Below are 14,017 nucleotides of genomic sequence, written 5' to 3' on the forward strand. Positions count from 1 at the left end.
CACACAGTCGTAACTTACAGAGTATAAAGATTTTTAGACTGCAATCATCCAGATTTAATTACTACACAGAGCAGTTTTCAGTATAAAACATATATCAAACATATGTCAACAAGACTCCAACTAAAGTTTGTTAGCGACACAGTATGTGTACATTCAGTCTCTTCAAAATGGCATGTAATATGCTGTAAAACTAAATATATCAAATCAATTGGCTCAAACCTGGCTTGGGGTCAAAACAAATCAAAGTCTCTGTAGTCTTGGAGTAGTTCTATAGGACTCCTCAGGATGTAGATGCAGTCAATTGGCTGTAGCTTCAGTTTGTAACAAATGTTGCAGTCATTTACAGTTCCCAGCCAGGAAGCCCGGTCAGATAGATGTTATTTTAAAGTGGCTGGCTGTGAGCCGAAGTAAGCTGTTTATATAAGCCGTTTACTACTGGTTCCCAGGTTTACTCCCGTTTCAGTTAACCCTTCATCTGGTAAGCGGCAATGTTTTGAATATTTGTGGACAGTGGACAGATTTATGCCAGATGGAGCAAGCATACTCAGCAGTTGAGTAAGACAAGGCCAGGACTGATGTTCTTACGAATTTTGGGTCTGCACTCCATGCACTATCAGTAAGTTTCCGCAGGATGTTATTGCATGCAGCTACTTTGTGCTTGGTGCTCGCACAGTGTTTCTTAAATGTTAGTGTTCGATCTAAGTCAATGCCGAGATATTTAGGGTGGGAACAGTGTTTGAGCTCTTGGCCTTCCTAGGTGACCTTTAGTTTCCTGTTGGCTTCACAATTACGTAAATTGGATACATGCTTATCCTAACTGAAAGATAAAGGATATTTCAGATTCTGTTCTGTGCTTCCTGTTTGAAGAATTGCTTGCATAAAACTTGAAATGTTGTTGTGGTTCAGTTCCAGGTACAGCGCATAAATCCAGCATTGTCTGGATTCGCATGTGAAACCCAATCTAGGAGAGGTTTTTGGTTGCTGGCAGAGGGCAAGGAAGGCCGGTTTCACCTGCAGCCACCTGCCGCCCACTCCAATTTAAACTTAAACTGAGCTTCACCCCCCAGAATATCAGGAATAGCTCACTAGGCCTCTAAAGCCGCTGCGAATTAGCATCTGGCCATGGAGGAATCCAGACCAACGGAGATGAGAACGAACGGCTACTGTCAGGATATTGAACACCGTATTCCAACGGAAGGCAGATTAAACCCTCCTTTTGCAGCATATCAATAAATAAATGTCTCAAGCACTCTTTTACTTTGTGGATACATACGGAAGAAAGACATGTAAAGCCGATCAGCTGCTGGTAAAACAGCCTGGGAAATCATTCTGGAGAAGGAAAAAAAAAAAGCTTGATAAGCCTTTGGCGCACACAGAGCCATTATAGAAATTTGTGGTGTGAAAGAAACAAGTTTTGACATTTTTATCTCTTGAATCCATTTCCCCATCAAAGAATAAATTAACCAAATAAGAAAGGGGAGGATTTACAGTTGTAACTGGGAGAAAAAGGAGGAGGCAAAAAAGAAGAAAGCCGCCTGATTTTGTCAAGTCAGGCAGCTCCTCACTAGCCGACTCTCATTGGGGCTGATAGGAATTGTAGTCCAACACATCTGTAGCATGTCAAGTTGAGCCAAGGAAATGTAGCCCATGGAATAAGAAGAGCAAGAGCAAGAGAGAAGGTCCTCAGAGAGAGTGAGAATGTCCGAGGAAGGAAGACGGAAAAAGAGGCATCAGAGGGAAAGAAATGTCGGGGGAGGCCCTCTTCTCGCTTCCACCACCTTCGCAGTCGCGGTTGGTGGGGACGAGAGAGAGGGCCTTCTCCGTCGTGGCCCCCCGGCTTTGGAACTCGCTCCCCAGGGAGATCAGGCAGGCCCCTACCCTCCTCTCCTTCCAGAAGAGCCTAAAAACCTGGCTCTTCCAAAAGGCCTTTGATGATTTTTCATTGTAGGTTTGATTTATCTGCCCATTCAACAATAGCTCCATCGATGATGCTTTGCCATTATTATATTGCACTTTATTGACTATTTTAGCTGTGAAACTACCTCTCCCCATTTTGAAATACTCTGCACTTGGGTCCAGATCCGTGTATTAGTCTCCTGTTTTTAACATTTTATTCTGTATGTTGATTTTTATGACTGTTTTATTGATGCTGATGTTTTTATTGTTGGGATATTTGTTTTATTGTCTTGTTGCTGTTGTTATATTGTTGTGTTGGGCAAGACCCCATGTAAGCCGCCCCGAGTCCCTTCGGGGAGATGGGGCGGGGTATAAAAATAAAGTTATTATTATTATTATTATTATTATTATTATTATTATTATTATTATTATTATTATCAACACAACGGCGTTGTATGACACAGCAAACAAGATAGATATGCTGGATTTCGTTTCACAAAACCACAAGTCGAACACTTCCCAAGTGTCTAGGACTGTGTGATGTATTTTTGGATGATGCGTGCAGATCCCAGTAGGGTGGCCTTTTGCAGTTGGCAGATGGTGATTTTGTCAATGTCTATTGTTTCCAAATGCCGGCTGAGATCTTTTGGCACGGCACCCAATGCGCCGATCACCACCGGGACCACCTGCACTGGTTTCTGCCAGTCTTTGAAGTTGGATCTTGAGGTCCTGATAGCGGCTGAATTTTTCCTGTTGTTTTTCACCTGGGATGGCAACATCAATGATACAAACCTTGTTCTTTTCCACAACTGTGATGTCTGGTGTGTTGTGTTCCAGAACTCTGTCAGTCCCACAGTCTCTTTGTGTGCGCATTTTCCAATACTTTTGCAGGTTTGTGATCCCACCAGTTCTTTGCTGCTGGGAGGTGGTACTTGAGGCATAAGTTCCAATGAATCATTTGGGCCACATAGTTGTGCCTCTGTTTGTAGTCTGTCTGTGCGATTTTCTTACAGCAGCTGAGGATATGATCCATGGTTTTGTTGGTTTCCTTGCAGAGTCTGCATTTTGGGTCAGCTGATTTTTCGATCTTGACCTGAATTGCCTTTGTCCTGATGGCTTGCTCCTGGGCTGCAAGGATCAGGCCTTCTGTCTCCTTCTTCAGGGTCCCATTCGTGAGCCAGAGCCAGGTCTTCTCCTTAGGGGATGCTTCACTCTGCCAAACACAGGCTACCTATCTTCAAAAGGGGTGAAGCACTTGACCAAAAGAGCCTCCTACCTAGTTTTTGCCTTCTGGGTTGTGTGAGAACTCCAAAGATCATCTTGACCTCCTCCTCAAGAGATACAGAGCAGCCCTTAGAGGCAAGTGCAAGGCTCAAGGTGCCAATGACCCAGCGCCTGACTCTGAAGGACCACCCCCTTTTGCCATCTTCTCTCGGTGGCCTTTGGAAGAGACAAGTGCCTGATTTGGGTGTCTTCTCAGTTTGGATCAGCTCATCCTTTTGAAGATAACACCGTGCCATGTGCAAGTGGAGGAGGGAGGTGCCTTCATGGAGATCGCCTGGCCTTGGTGACTGATGGACAAAACTAGGCTCTCACCCGACCATGTGCAGAGCGATGGGGAAGAAAGAACCTTACCCCGACGCAGCAGCTGTTGTTAACTTCATTTGTTTCCGTCATGCGTGGCTAAGACAGCTGCGGCCAAGGGCGAAGACCGGGACAGTATTGTTTGTGCCGCGGGTGTCACCTTCAGCCCCCTCCCTGGCCTCGAAGTATGTCTGTACTCCCAGCCCCTGGGGGAGGAGATGCTGAGGGACAAGGCGAGCAAGCTAAAAATACAAAGACAAAGCAAGAGAAGGTTGCTTGCCCTGCTCAGCTGAAAACTCTCTCTGTCCCAGGGTTCAGCCTGAAAGATTGGTCCACATTGGAAGTTGGAAATAAGGTTGTGAAAGCCACCCATTGTATGGCTACCAGCCTCCTCCACGTAGACGCAAATCAAGGAAATGTTTCATGAGAACCACCACTTCTCTTAATGTTCCTCCAGCAACAGCAAGAATATCCCTGTGGGCAGCAAAATCAGGCAATTCCAACTGGATGTCCCCCCACGAGGGTCTTTCTCCAGGGGCAAAGCAAGAATGGGCAACTTGGAAGTTCCTGAACAGACTCAGAAGCGGAGTGGGCTGATCAAAGGACAACCTAGAAGAATCCTCCACATTGTGCGATTGCGGAGCAGAACAAACAACTCAGCATCTGTCTACTTGCCCACCGTGCCCTGCCTTGTGCACAGAGGAAGAACTGTTTAAAGCTACAAACAATGCAGTCGCTGTTGTCCGGTTTTGGTCTAGAAGAGTGGTTTTCAATCTGTGGATCCCCAGATGTTTTGGCCTACAACTCCCATATATCCCAGCCAGTTTACCAGCTGTTAGGATTTCTGGGAGTTATTTATTTATTTATTTACAGCATTTATATTCCGCCCTTCTTTCTCACCCCGAAGGGTTCTCAGGGTAGATCACATTGTATACATATAATGCAAACATTCAATGCCCATATACACATAGAACCGAGACAGAGACAGACGCAGAGGCAATTTAACCTTCTCCTGAGGGTATTTTTTTTTATTTTATTTATTTACAGCATTTATATTCCGCCCTTCTCACCCCGAAGGGGACTCAGGGTGGATCACATTGCACACATAAAGGCAAACATTCAATGTCATAACATGGAATAGAGACAGAGACAAGACTCAGGCACGGGCTGGCCTCGAACTCATGACCTCTTGGTCAGATTGATTTGTTGCAGCTGGCTTGCTTTCCAGCCTGCACCACAGCCCGGCTCAATTCCGGCCACAGGGGGGAGCAGCTGCTTCATCATCCACCGCGACGGCACTTCCTCATTCCAACTTTGGCTGGATAATTTTTTTTATGGAGTCGTAAATTAGTTAAATTAGCCTCCCCACTTTATAAGTGGTACCTTAATATCCTACATGATAGATGCAACTATCTTTCTGGTTGCTAGGTCAGCAACAAGCAGGGGCTATTTTTTTTTTAATTGTCGGGTGCTCACCTCAAACTCATGACCTCATGGTCAGTGATTTATTGCAGCTGGCTGCTCACCAGCCTGCACCACAGCCCGGCCAAAACATCTGGGGACCCACAGGTTGAGAGCCACTGGTCTAGACCTATTTAACTGCTTGTGCTCCCTTTAAATTTATTTATTCATGCAATGCTTTTGGCATGAAATAAATAAACCAGTGCTGCCATCGTGACCAGAAGTGATATCACTTTTGTTTTAATTTTTGACAGTTTGGTTGGGGGTTCAGGGACAAACTCTTGTGTTATTCAGCGCTTTTAATTTAACCTGGCATATTTTGTCTGCTTTTCCCCACAGCCATTCTTCTGCGGACCTGGAGAAAAGCGCAACCACTGGCACAGCGAGCCAAGAGAGAGGTTTTCCATCTCGAATGTCCAAGCCAATCACAAATCTGTCAAGGAGGAAAAGACGGGATGGCTCTGGATTTGCAGAGGTAAGAGTCCCCTGAAAAAGAGACCCAAATAATTGTCACTCCTTCTTCTGGGAAATTCAGAGGGCTGGAGTCTGCTACAGATAGTGTCACCTTCCCAGGAAGAGAGAGAGCATGAACAAAAGGGGTGGGAGACTATGTCAGACATTTGAGAGCAAGCGCCAAGGCATTTAAAAAGGGATTTAAATAGATGGTTGGCCAGGCATGGAAGACAAAGAGGGATAAGAATAAACTCCTGGATGGGCTGTTCATGCCAAACCAGGCAGGTGGCTCGACTGTCCCCATTTATCGAACAGGGTCAGCGTTTTCTGAGCTGTGAACTGGGGAACTGGGTGTTCCTGCAGTCTGACAAGAAGCTTTGAGGTCCCATGGAGTTTTGCGTTAAGGATATGGTGAACATTCCCAAATCCAGGGGATGGCTTCCTTTCACCCTCACATCATTTCCTCTTTCTGTTGACTTCAGACTGTGAAAAATCTACAGCACACCTCTATGTTTGTTATCCAAAAAAAAGTGTGAATCGAACAGTATCAATTAGCTAACAATATTACCTTGGTGAGGTGTAGACATGTTCCTAGACCTCATGGGTCCCCAGCATGATCTTGTTGTGGTAATCTCTGAGCGGTTAGACTCAATTTAACCCTCTCTGGGGGGGAGATTCCACCAAAATCAGCAGAGTAGCAAAAGCAAAGCTTTCAAATGCAACAGTTACTTACACACGGGCGAACAAGAGAAATAATAATAATAATAATAATAATAATAATAATAATAATACAACACACAGTCCTAGACACTTGGGAAATGTTCGACTTGTGATTTTGTGATATGAAATCCAGCATATCTATCTTGTTTGCTGTGTAATAATAATAATAATAATAATAAAACTTTATTTATACCCCACCACCATCTCCCCATGGGGACTCGGGGCGGCTCACAACGTTACAAAAGTAACAGCGCAAATACATTAAACAATATACACAGTTTAAAACACAAGAAGATGATAAAACAGAAGTTAAAACAAAGGTTTATACAACAGTAATATTATCAAACAACCACCAACGCAAATCTGTCAACTTCAAAGGTGGGGGGGGGGGGGGACTATAGCAGCAAAATAAGATAAAATCATTAGATTAAAATATTCTAATAACATTCAGAATAGAATTATAATGAGGCTGGTCATCCAATAGCTGTCTCTCCAAAGGCCTTTGGAGAAGCCTTTCAACTTAGGATGGCAATGGAGTGCAGAGTCTCAGTAAAAGTTCAAAAAGTATTTATTCAGGTAAAAAGAACTCCATTGTATATAGAAAGGCTTGGGAGCTGTCTAGTCTACTCTAGACTGGTTTCTAAGGAAAAATAAGAAAGGAAAAATAACAAACGTCTAAATAGTTACATCTTGCCAGGAGAGACAGCAAGATGCTTCTTGTTAGCTAGAAGAACAAAGGGAGAAGAGTGAACCAAAATGGTTCCAACCTCATGGTCCAGTTTATTGGGGCCATAAAACATTCTGACCAATGAGAAGTTGGTGTCCCTAGAGATTCACATTTCTACTAACTTTAAAGTAAGAGATGTGACGTAAACAAGATAGAGTGAAAACACAGTAAAGCCTGTCTAGGCATACTTTGGAAACAGGGAAAGGATTCCCTCAATCTAACTATTATATGTGTAACTACATCTAGACTTGAGTAGTCCAGATCCCCATCTGACTTCTCTGAATTATAAAACTCAAGACAGCAGTTTCAAATATGCCTCGTTTGCATCATTTTGGGAAGTTGTTGCAATGCGTCATGGCATAGTGTGGTCTTGGTGAATCTAGGCAAAGAGCAAGGCTAGGGGATGGTTTGGCTTCCTGCCTCTTTCCTGGATCATTGGGATAAAGTGGGAGGAAATCAGCAAAACATCCAGAGACCATCAGCGCCCAAGCCTTCACTTGCAATCAAGCATCGGCGACTCCTCCTCTCTTCTTCGCCCCTCCAAAGTTCAGAGGAATTAATTGGCCCCGGGTGTAATTACCTTAATTTCCAGCATTAGGCAAAAATCTATAAAAGTCAGCAAGTTACAGGCCGCTGCTTAATGTGAGTTGTCATATAAGCTACCACTGGGTCCCCTCTGCTCTACTTTTGAACTGGGTGCCAGTGAAATAGAGCAGTTTAAAACGGCTGCGGATAGTGAGATCTGGGCCGCAGATAGCAAAACCTGAAGCACAGATAAGCAGATCTTCCAGGCCCATGGATCCGTGGGCCTGGAAAGATGAAGAAGCTATAGCCTGATATTTCCCAATCAATACATCTCACCAAGTTGAAGAAGAAGTCACCAAGATATTTTATTCAAGTCAGCTGAAGTGATGCCAGCTCGCGGTAATCCACCAAAATAAGCTGAGATGCCATAACAGTGAAAAACAGACATTTTTTTTACAGTACATTCCTTTGAAATTCCCGCTCCCGTCCCAGCTGGAGCCAGCTTCACATGATTGGCTGAGCCTTGTTGATGTCATGAACAGCTGAGGGAGAATTCCCTGCAAAGGCGGGATTGCGGCACCTGCCGCCCAATTACAGAATGTCCCTCACTTCCAATGCGGATGGAACCTTTAGACAAAGAAAACATCATTTTATGATTGGATTACATTGTCTTTTCTCTCCCTTTAAAAAGGGGAAGGCTATGGTCGGATAGTTTCCTGTGCACTGGTAGCTGCTGCTGGGCTTCTTCATGCATCTGCAAGCCAATTCACGGAATTCCAGGTTCCCACTACCTGTGGAACTCGCTGCTGAGGTACCAAGTGTATCAATTTAATATTTTGACCGGTTTGGGGGGGTGGGTCCGTGTTTGACAACACTAGTAGTGAAATGCCAAGAGAACAGCATGGCAAGCAGTGAGGCTTGAGGAGATCCCCAGAGAACTACCGTATATACTCGAGTATAAGCCGACCCGAATATAAGACTGTCTAACTCTGATTAAATCATTATTCTCATCTTCTTCAATGTAAATGTGCTTATGTATCCTTTTAATAATAATAGAGTAAAATAATACATCTAATAATTAAATTAAAGAGCCCTTTGGGATGCACTTCTTTTCTGCTTTTGGGATGGGATGGCAGGCGTGCTGCTGCCGTATGATAGCATATGGAGAGCTGAGACACAGGGTACTTCCCCGCCATCCCTAAAAATACATTCTGGCTGGCATTGGGATCCAGATGGCGAGGGATAATTCCTGGGTAATTTGGCCGACACTGCATCTGCTCCCTTGCTCATTTCATGGTTGTCAGGCACAATCCAAAGCATCTCGAGTCTGGCGGACACAGGGCAGCAGAGGCAAGAAATTTTTCCAGGGAGCGGAGGAATGGAAGGCTTGCAGAAGGCCAGCCCAGGTCTTTGCCACTGCCTCTTCTGCCACAAAAGGTGCCTACCTTATCATGGGGCAAAAACCGCAAGGCCAGACCCACTTTCAACAGAAATAGCCTTACTGCTTCAAAGCCTGGCTGCTTCCTGCCTGGGGGAATCCTTTGTTGGGAGGTGTTAGCTGGCCCTGATAGTTTCCTGTCTGGAATTCCCTTGTTTTCTGAATGTTGCTACTTATTTACTGTCCTGATTTTAGAGTTTTTAAATACAGTAGAGTCTCACTTATCCAACACTCGCTTATCCAACGTTCTGGATTATCCAACGGAGTCTGTCTTTTAGTAGTCAATGTTTTTGTAGTCAATGTTTTCAATACATTGTGATATTTTGGTGCTAAATTCGTAAATACAGTAATTACTACATAGCATTACTGTGTGTTGAACTACTTTTTCAGTCAAATTTGTTGTATAACATGATGTTTTGGTGCTTAATTTATAAAATCATAACCTAATTTGATGTGTAATAGGCTATTCCTTAATCCCTCCTTATCATCCAACATATAGGAGCCTCCGGTGGCCTAGGGGATAAAAGCCTCGTGATTTGAAGGTTGGGTTGCTGACCTGAAAACTGCCAGGTTCGAATCCCACCCGGGGAGAGTGCGGATGAGCTCCCTCTATCAGCTCCAGCACCACGTGGTAACATGAGAGAAGCCTCCCACAAGGATGGTTCATCTTATGATTTCATCACTGTGATTTCATCACAATGATTGTGATTTTATTTTATGCCTTTTAATTTTATTTGTGTGTTTTTCTGTGTTTGATAACATTGTATGCTTGTTTTATATCTGTAAGCCGCCCCAAGTCCCTCTTGGGAGATGGAGGCAGGGAATAAAAATAAAATAATAATAATAATAATAATAATAATAATAATAATAATAATAATTATTATTATTATTATTATGGTAAAACATAAAAAAACCCAAAAACATCCAGGCGTCCCCTGGGCAACGTCCTTGCAGATGGCCAATTCTCTCACTCCAGAAGCAACTCCGGTTGCTCCTGACACTGAAAAAAACCCCCAACATATTTGCTTATCCAACGTTCTGCCGGCCCATTTATCTTGGATAAGTGAGACTCTACTGTACTGAGAACCAGATTTTGTTCCTTTTCATGGTTTCCTCCTTTCTGTTGAAATTGTCCACATGCTGACACCTCCCAACAAAGGGTTCCCCCAGGCAGGAAGCAGCCAGGCTTTGAAGCTGCAAGGCCATTCAGTGCTAATCACTGAAGGCCAAAGGCCTCCAACAGACAAGAGTTTTTTCTCCCACCCTGGACATTCCACAGATATATAAAACCCACTTGCCCAGTTTCTAACTGACCTCACAATCTCTGAGGGTGCCTGCCATAGATGTGGGCAAAAAGTCAGGAGAGAATGCTTCTGGAACATGGCCATATAGGCTGGAATCGTCACAGCAACCCAGTGATTCTGGCTATGAAAGCCTTCGATGACACATTAAAGAATGGATGTCGAAAATAAAAGATCCGATATAGAAAGCAGGACGTCTTGTGTATTGAAGAATGTGTACTTTACTGTGAGCCAGGGACAGACAAATCCCATCTTCCCAACAGAGAATCCTCCGTCTTAAGAAGTGGAAATTCTTGCCAAGGCCATCTAGTCCAGGGGACACATTTACAACACTCCTCGCAAACTAAATCTTCCAAACTAAATCTCCCAAGGAGTGAGGGACTTCAGAAGAGAGATGCTGGGGGTAAATATTAGGGTGCCGCCTCCTCTTTGCTTTAAAGAAAAGGGAAACCCAGGCCTCCTTGTCCTCTCGGTGTGGTGCGTTTCATGCGAGTCAATTAACATGCCATCAAGCGAGCTCATTAACCTTGCTGGTGTGCGATTCCGCTGCTGAATTCCCACTCCTTTACAGCGGAGAGGATGAATCGCACCTTTCCCCCCCTTTTTAATTTTTTCTATTTTCTGTTTTGTTTTTTGCAATGGGGAATAATGTTATCAGCTCTCACCTGGAAGAACAAACCTTCCCTTCTGTGCCTTGCTCTGGCGGAACAAGCAAATTGAAAGGGGGGGAGAGACAGAGAGAAGAAGAAGAAGAATGTGGGTTAATCACATCTTTTCTTCTCTCTGATTTTTCTCCAATGTGAGAGGGCCCGGCCTATTAATTAGAAAGCCTTTTTTCATGTAAAACACGGCCTCCGTTGCCGATAAGGCCAGGCGATACTTGATGTGCCTGCTGTTACAGCCGCTCGGTTATAGGCCACTCCTGCAGGGTGGGTGGCCTGCCTGGTTTGGAAATGCCATGGGTGATTTTGAGTCACAGGCATGCTTGATCATGGCCTCCAAGACTGTCCCATTAAAAGTTCTCTGCCTCCAAGTGTTGTCAAAGACAGACCCCATCCCCGGGTCTAAATATTAATTTGATAAGCTTGGTAAAAAGGTAAAGGTTTCCCCTGATGTTAAGTCCAGTCGTGACCGACTCTGGGGGTTGGTGCTCATCTCCATTTCTAAGCCGAAGAGCCAGCGTTGTCCATAGACATCTCCAGGTCATGTGGCCATAGGCATGACTGCATGGAGTGCTGTTACCTTCCCACCGGAGCGGTACCTATTGATCTACTCACATTGGCATGTTTTCGAACTGTTAGGTTGGCAGGAGCTGGGGCTAACAGTGGGCGCTCATTCCACTCCCGGGATTTGAACCTGGGACCTTTCGGTCTGCAAGGGTTAATAAGCTTGGTACTGCGGCGGAAAGTTCCACATATAGCGGGAACCTTTTCATTTTTTATTTTTAAATTCAGATTTTGCAGATGTTCAAAGGTCTGGAGAAGCTTTGTAGCAGCTACTGGTGCCTGCGATGCTTTCCGATACAATCTTACCTTTTTATTAGTTATATTGTTGCCCAAGCCCTATATAAACGTGCACCTTAGTGTGTTACCTTCTATATTTGTTTCTTTGTATCTCCTTTTGTTTTTTGAGTTTTTTCCTTCAGCTTTTCTTCCTCTTGAGCCACATGGTCCTCGCGGCCCAGGGAGCAGAACTCTCCTTTCCATTTCCCTGCATTCACCTAACCCAGTGGTTCTCAACCTGTGGGTCCCCAGGTGTTTTGGCCGACAACTCCCAGAAATCCCAGCCATTTTACCAGCTGTTAGGATTTTTTGGAGTTGAAGGCCAAAACATCTAGGGACCCAAACCTAACCTTTGCCCCATTTCTTCTGCATTCACCTTTGTCCCGATTACCCGTGCCAATTTCAACTGTCCCTGTCCTTTTCCCCACCCTCCCGTCTCCCTGAACTTTGCAAAATTCCAACTCCCATTGAGCCATGGCTGTTACTGTGGTGTCAGACTGCATTGATTCTAGTGTAGATGCATTCATTGCTCTGCTCACAGGGAAACCACCATGGCCCAGACCTTGACAAAAGTACTGCATTGGAATGCCCGTAGCAAAGAAGGTCTTGGCTTATATTCTTGCAGTGTCCTTCTTTGGAACAGACAGAGTTGCCTTGCCCTGAAAAACGACACATCCCAGATCCTTCGTGGCCAACCATTATATAGTGAACTGCTTTTGGCCTGCCGCACCATGTTGGAACACGGCTGCTGTCTCCATCTGGATCTTCATCTGCGGAAATCTCACGGAATCGAAAAGGATGGAGCCGGGAATGGGACCAACGGACCTCGGATTTCTGGGAGGCTCCTAAAGGATATCAAACACGTTCAAAAGTCTTTTTCACTTGAATCACTTTGTATGTCTTTTACTTGCACACTGCCCTGGGATCTCATTCTGTCCAATTGTTGTTGTTTTTTATGGCAGTGCTCTCACTCCGAGATTTCTCCTCCTTGAGGGCGTCTACACTGTCAAATGAATGCAGTTTGACTGCACTTGAGCTGCCATGGCTCAAAGCTACGGGATCCTAGGACCTGTCATTTGGAGAGGCACCTGCACTCAAGACCTTAACTACAACTCCCATTTTGCATACGTAATGGATGAATGCATGAGAACCGTGGGTGAATGTCTTCTACTAAGTTAATGGTGGTTTTTTTTCCCCTCCCGATGCATTTCTGCATAGGAAACGGATACCTTCCCGTTCCAGCCAAGTATAAATTCCCTCTGACCAATCCAATCTCCGAGGAAATCAATGCATTTTAACATGAGCTAATATTTATGAAATTGAATTTTTGCGCGGAAACTAATGCAGGCCTGTTCGACTTTATGCATTTTTATTAAACTAACGCGTTTTAAATTTAACTATCATATATTCACGACGACAGACCGCTCGTACTTACAGTGTAAAATAATATATGTTTGCAGGAATCGATCGTTACGCAAACGCCGCGCCGAGCCTGGCTGAGGGGGAGATGACAAATTCATGCAGCGCCTTAATCTGCTTGCTTATGTACATTAGCTGGTAGGTTTGTTTATTGGTAATGATTATTCCTCTTTTAAAAAGGTATTGGGACACAAAAGGGCGGGCTCTCCTCTGGCACAGCAGCTAGGAATTCAAATTTCTGTGGAGAAAGCTCTATTTGGTCTGGAAATCTTGCTTCTGTGGGACCCAAGGATTGCCAAAAATAGACTCTGTCTTCTGTTCAAATCTCTTCTCATTAGCAAAAAAATGAAATGGATACAATAAGTATCCTCTTTCTAGGGCTTGGAAGAGTCCAAATTGGGTGCACCAATACTATAATTCATGTAGTTTGAGACCACTTCAACTGCCTTGCTCAGTGCTGCAGAATCCTGGGAATCATAGTTTTCTCTGTTGAATAATGTTGGTGTCTCATCAAACTACAACTCCTAGGATCCCATAGCATTACGCCATGGCAGCTAAAGTGGGGTCAAATTGCATCAATCTTATAGTGTAGAGATGCATCTTTAGTAGTGTTGGGATTCAACCCCACACCGCCCAAGTCTGCAGTCCTCAATGAGGAGTAGTTAGCTTAGAATAGGCGGAGGGAAATCCTTTCCCCCGTCTTCTGAATGACAATTAGAATGTACTAGCTGTGCCTGGCCACGCATTGCTGTGGTGAAGTATGGTGGTATGGGAAATAAAGTCTTGAGGAATTGGTGGTAGTTAAGGTAAAGGGTAAAGGTTTTCCCCTGACATTAAGTCCATTATAAATGGGTTGTGGAAGGACCTTGAGTCTACACTGCCATATAATCCAGTTAAAATCAGATCATCTGTATTTTATAGGCAGTGTGGAAGAGGCCTGAGGCCTAACTCTGCCTGTTCCCTGGGCTGAGTGGGTTGCTAGGAGACCAAG

Source organism: Anolis carolinensis, chromosome X (assembly GCF_035594765.1).
Source record: "Anolis carolinensis isolate JA03-04 chromosome X, rAnoCar3.1.pri, whole genome shotgun sequence".
NCBI lineage: Eukaryota > Metazoa > Chordata > Lepidosauria > Squamata > Dactyloidae > Anolis > Anolis carolinensis.